We start from the raw sequence: 14,223 nt of genomic DNA, 5'->3' as shown, positions 1-14,223 counted from the left end.
TTTCAGTTTGATTTCTCTTCAATATCTCTATATCCTTACAAAATTTTTCATCCATTTCATGTATTAATTTCTTTATCTAATGTATTTACTTCTCTGTAAATAATAATTGAATAATCCTATGATCATTGCTTTTAGTTTCTTCTCAGACATTACATCAATCTCTTTGCCTTTATATTCTAATATTGAAGTGCTGTTCTGTTCCTTTTGAGGAGTCATATTGCCTTTCTTGTTCATGTTTCTTGCATTTCTGTATTTATTTTTAGACACTTGTGGAAACACTTGTTGGTTTTCTCCTCTGAGGCTTTTTTCTTAGATATAAGCCTCTTTTGTTTAGTGGAGTGTCTTCTCCTTCAGTGGATATCCATAGGTATAGGCTAGATGAGGCCACAGAGCTCCAGTCAGTGCTCAATGGAGGGGGCAATAATCCAAGGTGACACCCAAGTTAGTCATGGTAGATCTCATCTATTTTCAGCAGTTTGGAGAGTATGATCATATCAGCTATGTGATCACATCCTCAACTCTCTTCCAAAGTGATCAATGCCAGAGTGAGCCCACCATGGCAGCAGACCTCACTCAAGGAAGCATATGACCCACACAAAAGATTTATGTGTTCCTCAGTGTGAGCAAAGAACCCTGTGCAATGACCTATCCCAGGCACTCAGGGAACTCTGAGCCTCTGAAACTAGACTCAGTGACTGTCCAGAGCCATGCTATATTTTATACCTTACTATGCAGTCACAGAATTCCCACAGTCACAGTACATGGGGCTCCCATATTCACAGGGAGCAGGGGATCCACTCTCAGTCCTGTGATCCTGCTCCATCCATAAAGACAACTGAGGCATTATCAGAGCTAGCTGCCAATTGGTGCTCTGCCTTGGCAGCTTGATTCTGGGCGTCCATGATAGCTCAAGGGGAAGGGAGCAACTCACAGGCCGAAATGGGAGGCCAGCACCCTGCCAACCCACCAGACCAGAATCAAAGTCAGTGGGGACTGTGGACTTATTTCACCAATATAATTCTCTAATTCTGCATTAGCCTCTACTTGCCTTATTTAGATGGTGCTTCATCCCTGCTTGTCACCAAGCACACTTCATGGGGTTGGGAAAAAACAATGTGCTCTCCCTTCACAGGGTTACATGAGCACTCTGTCCCCTGATAGTGCTCCAGGCCAGACTCAAGTCAGTTTGCTCTGCAAGGTGTTCTTTCAAGCACTATTAGTAGTGACATGGGCTGCTGTAAACTTCTGTCACCTTGCTCCAAGAAGATGGTGTCTCCTCCAGCCCCAGGCCGTGGGAGTCACTCGTGGTATACCTGCTTTCTGTTGCATGTTTGTATCGTCCTCACTGCTCCACAGTGTCTCTCCTTTTTCTGTAGAATTGTCCCTGCAAACTTCTCTTCAACCCTCCCTGAGAATGCAATTCCTCCACTTTTCCTCTTATTTTCCTGTGGTCAAAATCATCATGTCTTTCCTCTATTCACACATCTTGGTTCCTCTCATTACTTTGAAACAACTGCAAGAGTCTACTTAACAGAGGAAGGTTTATTTCAGTTCATAGATTTGGAGTTTCACAGTCCATCATTGTGTGGCCCCATTACATTGGATGAGGGTGATGGGTGACAGAATATATAAGCAGAGAGTATCATATGGTGAGCCGTGAAGCAGAGAGACAGAGAGAAATAGAGCATGCTTATTCACTATGTCCATGTATCTTCCTTTTTAAAGCCTCAATGATTCAATTATTGGACTCAGCCCAACCATTCAGGCTTGGAGCTGACATGCAAAGCCCTATAGACAGGGCCAGCACTGTGGTGTAGTAGGCTAAGCCTCTGCCTGTGGTTCCAGCACCACAGCAGCATTTGAGGGGTTTGAATTACCATGGAGATGATTGACATGACATGGCAAGTCTAGGGGAAAGATGGATGGGTAGGCAACACAGCAATTATTCAATCTACAATAAAAATAAGTTAAGCATGGATAATCAGGACTCTGAAATTAACAGCCCTAATCAAATAGGTGCTAGCATCCTATATGGTTGCCGGTTCATATCCTGGCTGCTCCGATTCTGATCCAGCTCTCTGCTTATGCCCTGGGAAAGCAGTGGAAGATGGCCCAAGTGCTTTGGCCCCTGCACTCACGTGGGAGTCCTGAAAGAATCTCCTGGCTCGTGGCTTCGGATCAGCACAGCTCTGGCCATACAGTGAGTGAATCAGTGGATGGAAGACCTTTCTCTCCGTCTCTCCCTCTCTCTGTTTGTAACTCTGTCTCTCAAATAAATAAATGAATAAATAAATGAAATCTTTAAAAAAAAAAAACAAAACCCTGTATAGACTATGTGATTAAAAAAAAAACAAAAAAACAAAAAACCAGTGTTGGGGCCAGCGCTGTTGCGCAGCGGGTTAAAGCCCTGGCCTGAAGTGTTGGCATCCCATATGGGCGCCAGTTCTAGTCCCAGCTGCTCCTCTTCCGATCCAGTTCTCTGATATGGCCAGTAGAAGACGGCCCAAGTCTGTGAGCCCCTTTACCCGCATGGGAGACCCGGAGGAAGCTCCTGGCTCCTGGCTTCGGATCAGTGCAGCTCTGGCCGTTGCAGCCATCTGGGGAGTGAACCAGTGGATGGAAGACCTCTCTCTCTGTCTCTACCTCTCTCTGTAACTCTGTCTTTCAAATAAATAAAATAAATCTTTTAAAAAACAGTGTTTATTTCTCCTAGTTCTAGAGGCTGGCAGTCCATGAATGAGATGCTAGGAAATTCAGTTTCTTGTAAGGACTGTAGCTTACAGATGACAACCTTCTCACATGGTAGTCAGATGGTCTTTCCTTTCTGCTCCACAAATGGGGTTGGGGAAGATGGAGGGAGATATATGAATGTCTCCTCTTCTTATAAGGACACCAGTCCTGGCAGATTAGTACCCCCTTTTATTTTCCTATTTAACAAGCATCCCTAAACACTCTATCTCCAATTATAGCCAAATTGAGGGTATAGGCTTCAACCCAGGCATTTTGTTTCAGTCTATAACAGGTATCTAGAGGGGTTTGAATTACCATGGAGATGATTGACATGACATGGCAAGTCTAGAGGAAAGATGGATGCATAGGCAATACAGCAATTATTCAATCTACAATAAAAATAAGTTAAGCATGGATAATCAGGACTCTGAAATTAACAGCCTTAATCAAACAGTAACAAACAATTGTTCTGAACCTGAGCCAGTCCTCAGAGCCAGGATCAAATGATTAAAAAGAGGCAAGAGCTTAAGTAGGAAAGATCCTGCAATACCACAGCTATTTTATATGATCACGGTTCTCACAGTCCTTTCCAAGAGGCTTGGAGTCATTTACTTAGAATCATTTACTTATATTAAGAAAAGGAATATACAAGCATTTCAACAATTGCTGGACTCAGAGTGTTATATACCATTGAGACTTAGGTAGGTAACTGAAGTATCTACAAGATCATCTATGTTACTATGGGTCTTTATACATGATGATTTTCCAACTGTATAATTGGAATGTTTACAGTTGGCAGTGGGCATTGACCTTAGATTGTCTCTTTGTCCTGTGGAATTTAAGCCATCATAGAGAGGAAGACTAAGTAGAATACTCTGAAACTCCCTTCTCAGTTAAAACAGTAACTAAAAACAATATCATACTCTGCCTATCTTGGAAGATGTTAGTTCCATCCTTCAAGACTTATGTATGTGATAAGGGAGTGAAGGACCCCATTATGTTCACATCCCAAGTGAATAGCTCCAAATGTATCTGCTGTGCAATGTATTTTTGGTAGTCCAAATTATCATGACCTCAGAACATGAATGTGGCTATTCATCCACCTAAAGTATTTTTTCCAATCTATGAGATTGGCATCAGAAGTAGTACAAGTTCACTTAGAGTGTACAATAGTGCTTCTAACAAGCTCATCTAGGACTATGTTAATTCGTTTCTCTGCTTGAATGTACTCAAAAAATTCAAAAGCATCCACTAAATTATTGATTTTATGGCTAATTAGACCAAATAAGCAAGAAGTGGCAAGTACTTTGGATTCCTTAGAGAACTGTGCTCCTGAGTGTGGATGATAAATCTTATTAAAATTCAAGAGTAAGAAACATCAGGGAAATTTTTAGGGGTTCAGTGTTCTGGAAAAGCAGGAACATCCTCTCCAAAGTGAAATATTTGTGACTTTCACTTCCCTTCACAAACAGGTAAGCACAGTGCCTGCGTTTTTTTCTCTTGTTTTTTGAAAACAATATTTTGCACCTAGGAATACTGTTCTGATTAATGTCTGGTAGTCTGGTTGACATAGAAAGCTGACAAATTTATTTCAAGTGGAATCTAGTATGGGAAAGGATTTTGTGGATGGTCAAGATTGCAGTATAAGTAGTTTCATCATATTGTACATACAACGTAGTACAGCCTGTGGTGATGGTGCACTCTATGGTGGGAAACAACATTGCATGGAGTTGTATTACAATCCCAGATAGAAGAATTGCTGCATAGACCTTGAGGATTCCAGTACAAGATCATGTCATTTAGATGACAGTGTCAAACCTTTCATAAACCATTCCATAGTATAGGCAAGAAGACCAATTGTTCACCTTAAGCTGTGGCAGGTCTGACCACAGTTATAATGTCAAATGGGCCCTGCAGTAACCTGTTGAAAGATAGAAGCAGTATGTTTTGCTCAAGGTAAGAGTAGGAATACACAGCACAAGAAAGCAGCTTAAGTGGGTCATTCTAAGACCCCTGTTCTCCACTAGCATCCTTCAATGCACATCTATGGTCACAAAGGTTAAGGGTGGAGGTATCCCTCACATCTGCCTGATAGGGGAGGATAAGAAGTTTGGCTAACTGGAAGAGTTGGCATAATATGAGCAAAGTTAAAATGAACAGTGGGCCGGCGCTGTGGCTTAACAGGCTAATCCTCCGCCTTGTGGCGCCGGTATACCGGGTTCTAGTCCCGGTTGGGGTGCCGGATTCTAACCTGGTTGCCCCTCTTCCAGGCAAGCTCTCTGCTATGGCCCGGGAAGGCAGTGGAGGATGGCCCAAGTCCTTGGGCCCTGCAACCCATGGGAGACCAGGAGAAGCACCTGGCTCCTGGCTTCGGATCAGCACGATTGGCCGGCCGCAGCGGCCATTGGTGGGTGAACCAACGGCAAAAAGGAAGACCTTTCTCTCTCTCTGTCTCTCTTTCTCACTATCCACTCTGCCTGTCAAAAAAAAAAAATGAACAGTGGATTATTTCCTCACATAGGGATGACCTTAACAGGAATAGTGATGCTAAGCTCTCTCAATGGTAAGAACTTTTATTTTATGTGGCTACAACCATAAGTGAGAATATGATGAGCATTGCTGAATAGTAGCTCTAGGTGCTCAGGAGTCTAAAAGGAGACATAGAGGAGGTCTGGAGTATATATTTGTGTGGACATTTTGAGTAGGTATGTTGCATTAAGATCTTTGTATTGTGTAATAATGTTCACTAGAGACCATCTATCCAGAAATGGTATGGAATAATTAAGTGGGCACCATGACTTATGTTATTGATGCCAGTCAAACTCTTTCATAAGCCATCCCAGTGCCGGTACAGTGAGCTCATGTTTAAAATAGCCACTGTGGCAAGAATGGAGGCTATGTTTAAACTTCACAGCATTGTCTTCCATACATCAAGGTTAATAATAAGTACTGCTGCTGCCAAATGTCCAATCACCATTAACTTTTGTATTTTTCTGCTGCTATAACAAAATCTTCAAGGTTGACTAATTTGTAAAGAAAAGAGGTTTGTTTAGCTTACATTTCATGGTGCTGGAATCTGCTCAGCTCTAGGGAGTGTCTTCATGTGGATGGTATCACAATGGTGAGAGCACATGTGGAAGAGGTCACCTGGTGAGAAAGGAAGCCAAAGAGAGATTCAGGGGTCAGGTTCAATTTTTTCATTTTTCTTAATGTAAAGAGAACAGATTTCACATATCTCATGGGTACAATTCTAAGATAATCACACTTCCTTCCCTCCCACTTTCCTTACCTCAATACCCCTACGTCCTTCTTTTCTTTTTGTGTTTAATTTTTGCAAAAACATAATTTTAATCCCTTTTATGATCACAAGCTTAATGCCCCACTAACCATAATATTCAACTAAAATGCACTATAAAGTAGAAATTCCATAGGCGTATAAACAAGGGCTTAAAACAACTATCATATCACAAGATGTCTCTTTCATTTCTACCCTTTTTTTGTACTCTATATAAACTACAAAATATCAGAAAACATAAAATATTTGTCTTTTGAAGGCTGACTTATTTCACTAATCATAATGGTTTCTAGTTGCATCTATTTTGTTATTTGTCACGTAAGATCCCAGTTCACAAAGAGGGAATGGATCCAGCAGAGGACTCAGCAAAAATCCCACTGAAATTTAAGCTTTGGCTTCTCCCAGGCATTTGGTGTTCCTCATGCCAAGGAGCAGCAGAAAAGAGGAGGAGCTGTTATCCTGGCAGGCATAATTTACTTTCATGAATTCCGTAATTTACCCTGGGAATTTACCAGGAGGAAGTTAGGCTGCTGCTACACAGTGATTGCAGCGAAGAAAATATCTGGCATCCCAGATATCCTCTTAGGTTAAGTGTATTTGGGTACTCTTCGCTTAATTTTGACAATAATGAACAAATGCAATAACCTCAGATACCCATAACCTAAGGATTTGGCATTTCCCTCCAGGTAAATAAAGACGGGAAAAAGGAAGATGAAGAGGAAACTAAAAAGTAGGTATTAGAGGAAGAAGTTATGAGTATCATTTGTGGCTCACAGAACAACTGCATCAGAAAGGGCTATAACTGGCCCATAGTCTTTCTCTTTGTTTCTACCAGGAAAAGAGCCCTCCAGAAAAGGATCCTCCAGGAAAAGAGCTCTACAAATGAGCAGAGGAGCACTCTCAGGACTAATGGAAAGAAATGAATATATGTGGTGCAAGTTCCTGTTCAGGAGAGAGGGGCTTATCCCCTGCAGCTGCTGAAAGTACTGCCAGTTGATGGCCCTTAGCCCTCCCCATCAGCCATCCTTGGAAACTGGCTTCAGCTGAAAAGAACCTTTGGTCTTCTTCCCGGGGACTGTATCCAGTGATTGTTTGATACAAGGGAGAAAAGGGATTCTAACTCCTGGCCCCTCTGTCCCAACTTATGACAACCATGAAGGGTCACCCGAGGTCTAGCTGTCTCTGCAGAGAGAACTCTGTTGTGACTATTAATACAGCCAACTTCTCCCCCTTGCCCAGGCCTGCTTCCTTTTAATAAACTTTTGCACACTAATATCTATCTCATAGTTGATTTCTTGAGGAATCTGATCATTCAAATATACATGGTAACTTCCTTCATGCATTCATTCAAAATTCTTTACTGAATATATTAAATGGGCCAATTCTGCTTTAAAAGGTCCATATAGGTAAACAAGTCAGACAAGATCTCTGCTATCACAGAACTTATGTTTCTTTCTTTCTTTTTTCTTTTTTTTTTTTTTTGACAGGCAGAGTTAGACAGTGAGAGAGAGAGACAGAGAGAAAGGTCTTCCTTTTCCATTGGTTCACCCCCCAAGTGGCAGCTCATTGCGGCTGGCACACTGCACCGATCCGAAGCCAGGAGCCAGGTCCTTCTTCCTGGTCTCCCATGCGGGTGCAGGGCCCAAGGACCTGGGCCATCCTCTGCCTTCCTGAGCCACAGCAGAGAGCTGGACTGAAAGAGGAGCAACTGGGACAGAATCCAGTGCCCCAACTGGGACTAGAACCCGGGGTGCCGGCACTGCAGGTGGAGGATTAGCCTAGTGAGCCACGGTGCTGGCCAGAACTTATGTTTCTAGAGCCAGGAGATGAATAATAAGTAAGTAAACCAATAATATAAAAGGACCCACAAATAGTAATTGGTTCTATAGAGAGAAATAAAATTGTGTGATGTGACAGAGATTTAATGACTACTTTCAAAGGCTCATTTAAAGAGTTGCCATCAAAGTTGAGACCTTAACATTTGGGTATCAGCCTTTTGGAGAAGGGAGCTTTCCAGGCAGAGAAAATGACTCTGTAAATTACAAAGTTTGAAATGGATTTCTGTGGTCAAGGATCAGAAAGACCAATGTGGCTAAATCTTAATGATAGTGGCAAAGAATGAAACATATGACAACCAAAGATAAATAAGACACAGGGAATGTAGGAAATTTGAGAAGAGAGAATAAACAATAAAATAGTTTATTTGGAGAGTAGAACATTTTTAAAAATCTAGTTAAATACTGTATAATTAATTGGTACAATATTTATACTTGAGATAGGTGAGTCACAGTTTTATAGTAAGTGAGATGAGTTTTCTGTTATTTTACAGCAATATTTAGCTGTTGATGCAGGAAAGAAATGGGTAGATAGGATTACTTGTTTTAGATTTTTGGCACAGCAGACTGATGGAAGGAGAGCAAGTGTGGGAATTAAAGATTTTCTCATGGGAGAGCTAGAATTTAAGCTGGTAAGAGTAACATAAAGTTGTTTTACCCGTTGAAAAAATGGTAGATTTAGTGGATTGGGGATCTAAATGAGAACAAAGGGTCAGTTGAGTAGGAGTTCTAGTGTAGGAGAGTTGGAATGACAGGCGTGGAGGTACATAGTTGATATATTTGAAATGGATGTTTTGGAGATCGTGTTTCATTGGTGATGGCAATGTCAAAGATATGATTCTAGAGTGGATGGCTTGGATAGAGAGAAAGAAAGAAATATCTTTGCAAGTCAGAAGATGGAGAGAAATTAGCAATTTGCAGTGATTATTCACTTGGGTGTGACATCATTGATAATGGACGTCACTGAGTCAGATAATGCAGTTAAATTAAATAAGGGAGAGTAGCTAAGTGTTGCTACCTACAACTAAAGGGGTAGTCTACCACAGTCTGATGACATATATTTTAAATTAGATATTTTTTTTTACCAATCTAGGCATTTTGTTTGATTATTTTAAATATAATTTAGCTTTTGAAATGTTTTAACTTTTATGCAATTTCCACACACATATGATTTCCATTTTCATTAACATTGTCAATTTGTATGGTACATTTGCTATAATCAATACCAATGTTGATATATTATTAACTAAAATCCATACTACATTCAGATTACCTTAGATCTTTTAAAAAAATTATTTATTTATTTGAAAGGCAGAGTTACAGAGATGGGGAGAGAGAGAGAGAGAGAGAGAGAGAGATTTCCATCTGCTGGTTCACTCCCCAAATGGCTGCAATGACGAATTAGGCTGATCTGAAGCTAGGAGCCAGGAGTTTCCTCTGAGTTTTCCACATGGCTGCAGGGGTCCAAGGACTTGGACTATCTTCTGCTGCTTACCCAGGCATATTAACAGGGAGTTGGATTGGAAGTGGAGCAGCTGGGACTTGAACCAACATTCATATGGAATGCTGACTCCACAGGCAACAGTTTTACCTGCTATGCCACAGTGTTGGCACCAGATTACCTTAGTTTTTACCTAATACCTTTTTCTCTTCCAGGATTCCATCCAGTGTGTCATATTATACTAGTTGTCATGTCTCCTTAGGCTCCTGTAGGCTGTGATAATTTGTCAAACTTTTCTTATTTTTTATGATCTTGACAATTTTGGGGGAGAGTACTGAATGAATACTATTAGAATTTTTCTTGGCTATACTGGAGTTATGGGTGTATAGGAGGAAGACCTCTGAGATAAATTATTATGATCATCACATGGTATCAAGAGTACATACCATCAACAGGCTAAATCCACTAATGCTAGTCAGCATTGCTAAGGTGTATGATTTCTCACAATTTTCTACTGTAAAGTTACTCATATCTCTCCTTGCTATATTGTTCTCTTTGAGAGGGAGTCACTATGTAGAGCTTTCACTTTAAGGAATAGAAAAGCATGCAGTCTCTCCTTGAGGGTTTAGTGTCTTCATAGATTTTTGGAGTTATTCTGCATGGGAGATTTGTTTCCTCTTTCCTATTTATTAATTTAATTAATCATTTTTTCAAAGTCACTATGGGTTTATGAACGACTTAATGGAGATAGAAATAGTTGCATGCAGAATTTGTTATACAAATATGTGTAAATTCCCTCTGCTTTTACTCTTATATATTCCACTCATTTCAAAATTATTTAGATAACACCTTTCTACTCACTCCCTTCCATGAGGTGATTTCATATTTCTGTAACACAAATGAATTCTATTGTCACACTCTATATTCTTCCCAAGAAACTATTGACCTCCAAAACGTTTTATAAAAATTTGCGTATATTAAGGCTAAGTAATTTTGGTAAAGTTTATGAAATTTGCCAAAGTAATTGTCAAAATTATAGTATCATACAAAGAAATTTCACTATATCCTAAAAATTTTGTTTCTTTCATGTTCAACTCTTTCTCTATCCCCAAAGCCCAGCTGGTATCTTTACCAATTGTATAATTTTGCCTTTTCCAGCAGAGTGTCATGTAATTGAAATTCTATAGCAAGCTGTTATGTAAGATTAGCTTCTTTAACTTAGCAGCATACATTTACATTTCCTTTATGTCTTTCTGTGACTTGATGGATCACTTATTTATTTATTTGAAAGGCAGAGTTACAGAGAGAGGGAGAGACAGAGAAAAAGAGAGAGAGAGAGAGAGAGAGAGGCCTTCCATCTGCTGGTTCATTCCCCAAGTGGCTGCAATGGTTGGGGCTGGGCCAATCTGAAGCCAGGAGCCAGGAACCTTTTCTTGTATCCCACACAGGTACAGGGGCTCAAGGACTTGGGCCATCTTCTGCTGCTTTCTCAGGCCTTAGCAGAGAGCTGGATGGGAAATGGAGCAGGCAGGACTCCAACTGGCACCCATATGGAATGCCTGCACTGCAGTGAGCAGCTTTATCCTCTGACCACAAAACTGCCCCCATTGTTTGACTTTTTTTTTTCTTTCTTTCTTTCTTTATATTTTTGGACAGGCAGAGTGGATAGTGAGAGAGAGAGACAGAGAGAAAGGTATTCCTTTTGCCATTGGTTCACCCTCCAATGGCCGCTGCGGCAGGCGCATCTCGCTGATCCGAAGCCAGGAGCCAGGTGCTTCTCCTGGTCTCCCATGCAGGTGCAGGGCCCAAGGACTTGGGCCATCCTCCACTGCCTTCCCGGGCCATAGCAGAGAGCTTGCCTGGAAGAGGGGCAACTGGGATAGAATCCGGTGCCCCGACCGGGACTAGAACCCGGTGTGCCAGCGCCACAAGGCGGAGGATTAGCCTGTTAAGCCACGGCGCCGGCCTCGTTTGACTTTTTAAACAGTGCATTTTATGCACAGTGGAATCTTTTAATTTGAACAAAGTTTAATATCATTTTTTTAGTGGACTGTACTTTTGTGAGTTCTATCTAACAGTTCCACATCAGACCTCAAGTCACAAAGATGTTCTCCTATATTTTATCTATACATTGTATAATTTTCATATTGTATTTTATAATTAGTTCTATAATCTATTTCAAGTTAATTTTTGTAAAAAGTTTAAGGACTTTGTCACAATTTACTTTTTAGCAGATGGATTGTTTCAGCAGCATGAGTCAAAAAAAAAAAAAATCAAACTGTTCTTTCTTTGGTAAATTGCCTTAGCTGCTTTGTCAAAGATCAGTCTGCTATATTTGTATAGGTCTATTTCTAGGCTACTCTGTTCCATTAACCTATGTGTCTTCTTTCACAAATACTACATAGTCTTGATAACTGTAGCTTTATAACAAATCTTGACATTGAATAGTGTCAGTCTTTCAACTTAGTCTTTTTCAACATTGTGTTGGCTATTTTGGGTCTTTTTTTCCATAAACTTCAGAATGAGTCTGTTGATATTCACAAAATAATTTTTAAAAGTTTTTAAAAAATCAAAAAAATAAATCAAACAAGCAAGCAAACTGAACTGGAGAAATAGAGGTATTACTGGAAGGAAGTGTGAGGAGAAGGTACTGTATTATTTAGCATAGCCGTAGATTGGTGATGCTAATTTAATAAGTGGGAAACTCTGTGTAAGATGAAGAGTTCAGTTGCTGGAATGATTTCTTGAAATAAATGAAGAAGATAGGCTTTGGAGAAGTGGAATGATTTGTCATAGAAAGGAGCATGGATAGCTCATTCACAGTAAGAACTGGAAAGACAAAAGATATGAGCACATATGCAAATAGGTGGATTGACGTTGTGATGGGATTTTCAGAAATTCTCATCTGATGTCCTTGGTCTTCTTACAAAATAGAACCAAGGTCAGTAGCTAAATGTGAGGAAAGAACAGACATGTGAAATAACATCCGGAAGGGACCATTATGGGATGAACAAGGGAAACAAGTGTTCCTGAGAAGGAGTCTAAGGGCCCACTTGAGATAAGTGGGCATGAACTTCAAGGGAGATTTTTCCTAGGGACCATTAGATGATGATAAAGCTATGAGAAGTCTTTTCTATTATTGGAACTATGGCCCAAACTAATTTGCAATAAAGACAGACTAACACTGGTAATTAAAATTACTTTGATGAAGAGAAGCAAAGGCAAATACGTCAACAGATGCTTACTATGCATTTGTTTTGTGTTTGGCCTTGTGACCTAAAAAAGTTTATTGCTTAACTTCAAGAAATGACTAGGTTTATTGAGAAGCTCAGAGTAAAACATAGGAGAGATCAAACAATGTTACCACTAAAACAGTAACTCCAAGGTAATATTTACTAATTTGTTCAATATATAGTATCGAAAGTGTTATGGGTTCTGAAAAAGACCAAGTTACTCAATGGAAGAAGCAATTTTCTGTGTTTTTTGTGGAAATTGTATAATGCATGGTTTAACAAACTATAACAAATCGTACTATGAATTGTATAATGAATTGTACAGGCAGCTGTTGGAATTAAGATTTGGTGTTCTTCACTTACCAGCACTGTGAGCAAACTACTTAATATTTCTGCACTTCAGTTTCTTCATGTATAAAAAGAAGATGACAATTTATTTGCCATATGACAATTTATTCTCAGAGAGTTTGCATTTTGAAGATAGAGCTGGCTTCTTTGTAACCTGCAGACGAAGCCATGTTTCCTGACCTAAGTAAAAAAGAAAATACAAGTTTACCAGGAGGCTTCTTGAAATCATAATACTAAAGGAATAAGTGCAAGTTGGGCAGCAGAACCACATGGTCTGTTTGTGCTGTATGTACAGCACAGCGACTGTAAACAACTACCACTGTCAAATACCATGGCTGTAAAGATATGGTTAGTCTATTCACTTAAAGTCTGAATGTAGGAATGTTGGACTGGTCAAGTTCTGGTCTTAAGCACACACTTTGGCTGTCAGATAATAGAAAATAGGAAACTCTATTTTTTTATCCTTCATTTTTCTAAAGATTCATACAGTGAGAGAGTTCTCCAAATAAGAAAGTGATTTGATTGGGTACCTGAGTGAAGAACATCTCAACTATGGTTGAATACAAGTTCCTTGTATTCACTTCTGCCACAGAGAGGAGCCAGAACCACCAAGGAAGAACTACATTTCCAGGAGATTTACCGAGGAAAAACTTCAGTAAGGAAGTGATGGGATGGGGCTGGCATTGTGGTACAGTGGGTTAAGCTGCTGGTTGTGATGCCAGCATTCTGTATCTGAGTGCCAGTTGGAATCCTGGCTACTCTGCTTCCCATCCACCTTCCTCCTAATGTACCTATGCAAACAACAGATGACAGCCCAAGTGTTTGGGCATGTTCCACCTATGTTGGAGACTGGGATGAAGTTGTTAGCTCCTGGCATTGGCCCAACTCAGACTTGCCTATTGGGGCCATTTTGGGGAGTGAACCAGCAGATGGAAGACATCTCTTTATCTCTCTCTCTCTCTCCCCTCTGCTCCCCCTGTTTGTCTTCCATCACTGTCACTATGCCTTTCAAATAAATAAATGAATGGATAAATATGTCTTTAAAAAGAAGCAGAGAGGAACACAAACAATATAGATTCTTGAAAAGCTAGAACAAAGGAGGAACAAAATATCCTGCCACTGCTACCCTGACTCCTGGTTAAAGGATTCCAACTTACTGGGGAAAAGGAAGTAAGAAAGCTCAGTAACCCTAACCATTGCTATAGGCTGGCAGCCTAAATTATGGGAGTATTACATAGTCACCACAGGCTTTAAATCCAGTGTGGAAATCATATGGGAAGCTGACTGCGGGCCAAGTGACTGCTTCTCCCTAGAAAAGGAACCCACGTTGCTCTCTCACAA

This window comes from Lepus europaeus, chromosome 3 (assembly GCF_033115175.1).
Source record: "Lepus europaeus isolate LE1 chromosome 3, mLepTim1.pri, whole genome shotgun sequence".
Classification (NCBI taxonomy): Eukaryota; Metazoa; Chordata; class Mammalia; order Lagomorpha; family Leporidae; genus Lepus; species Lepus europaeus.
Note: the sequence above shows the minus strand (reverse complement) of the source record.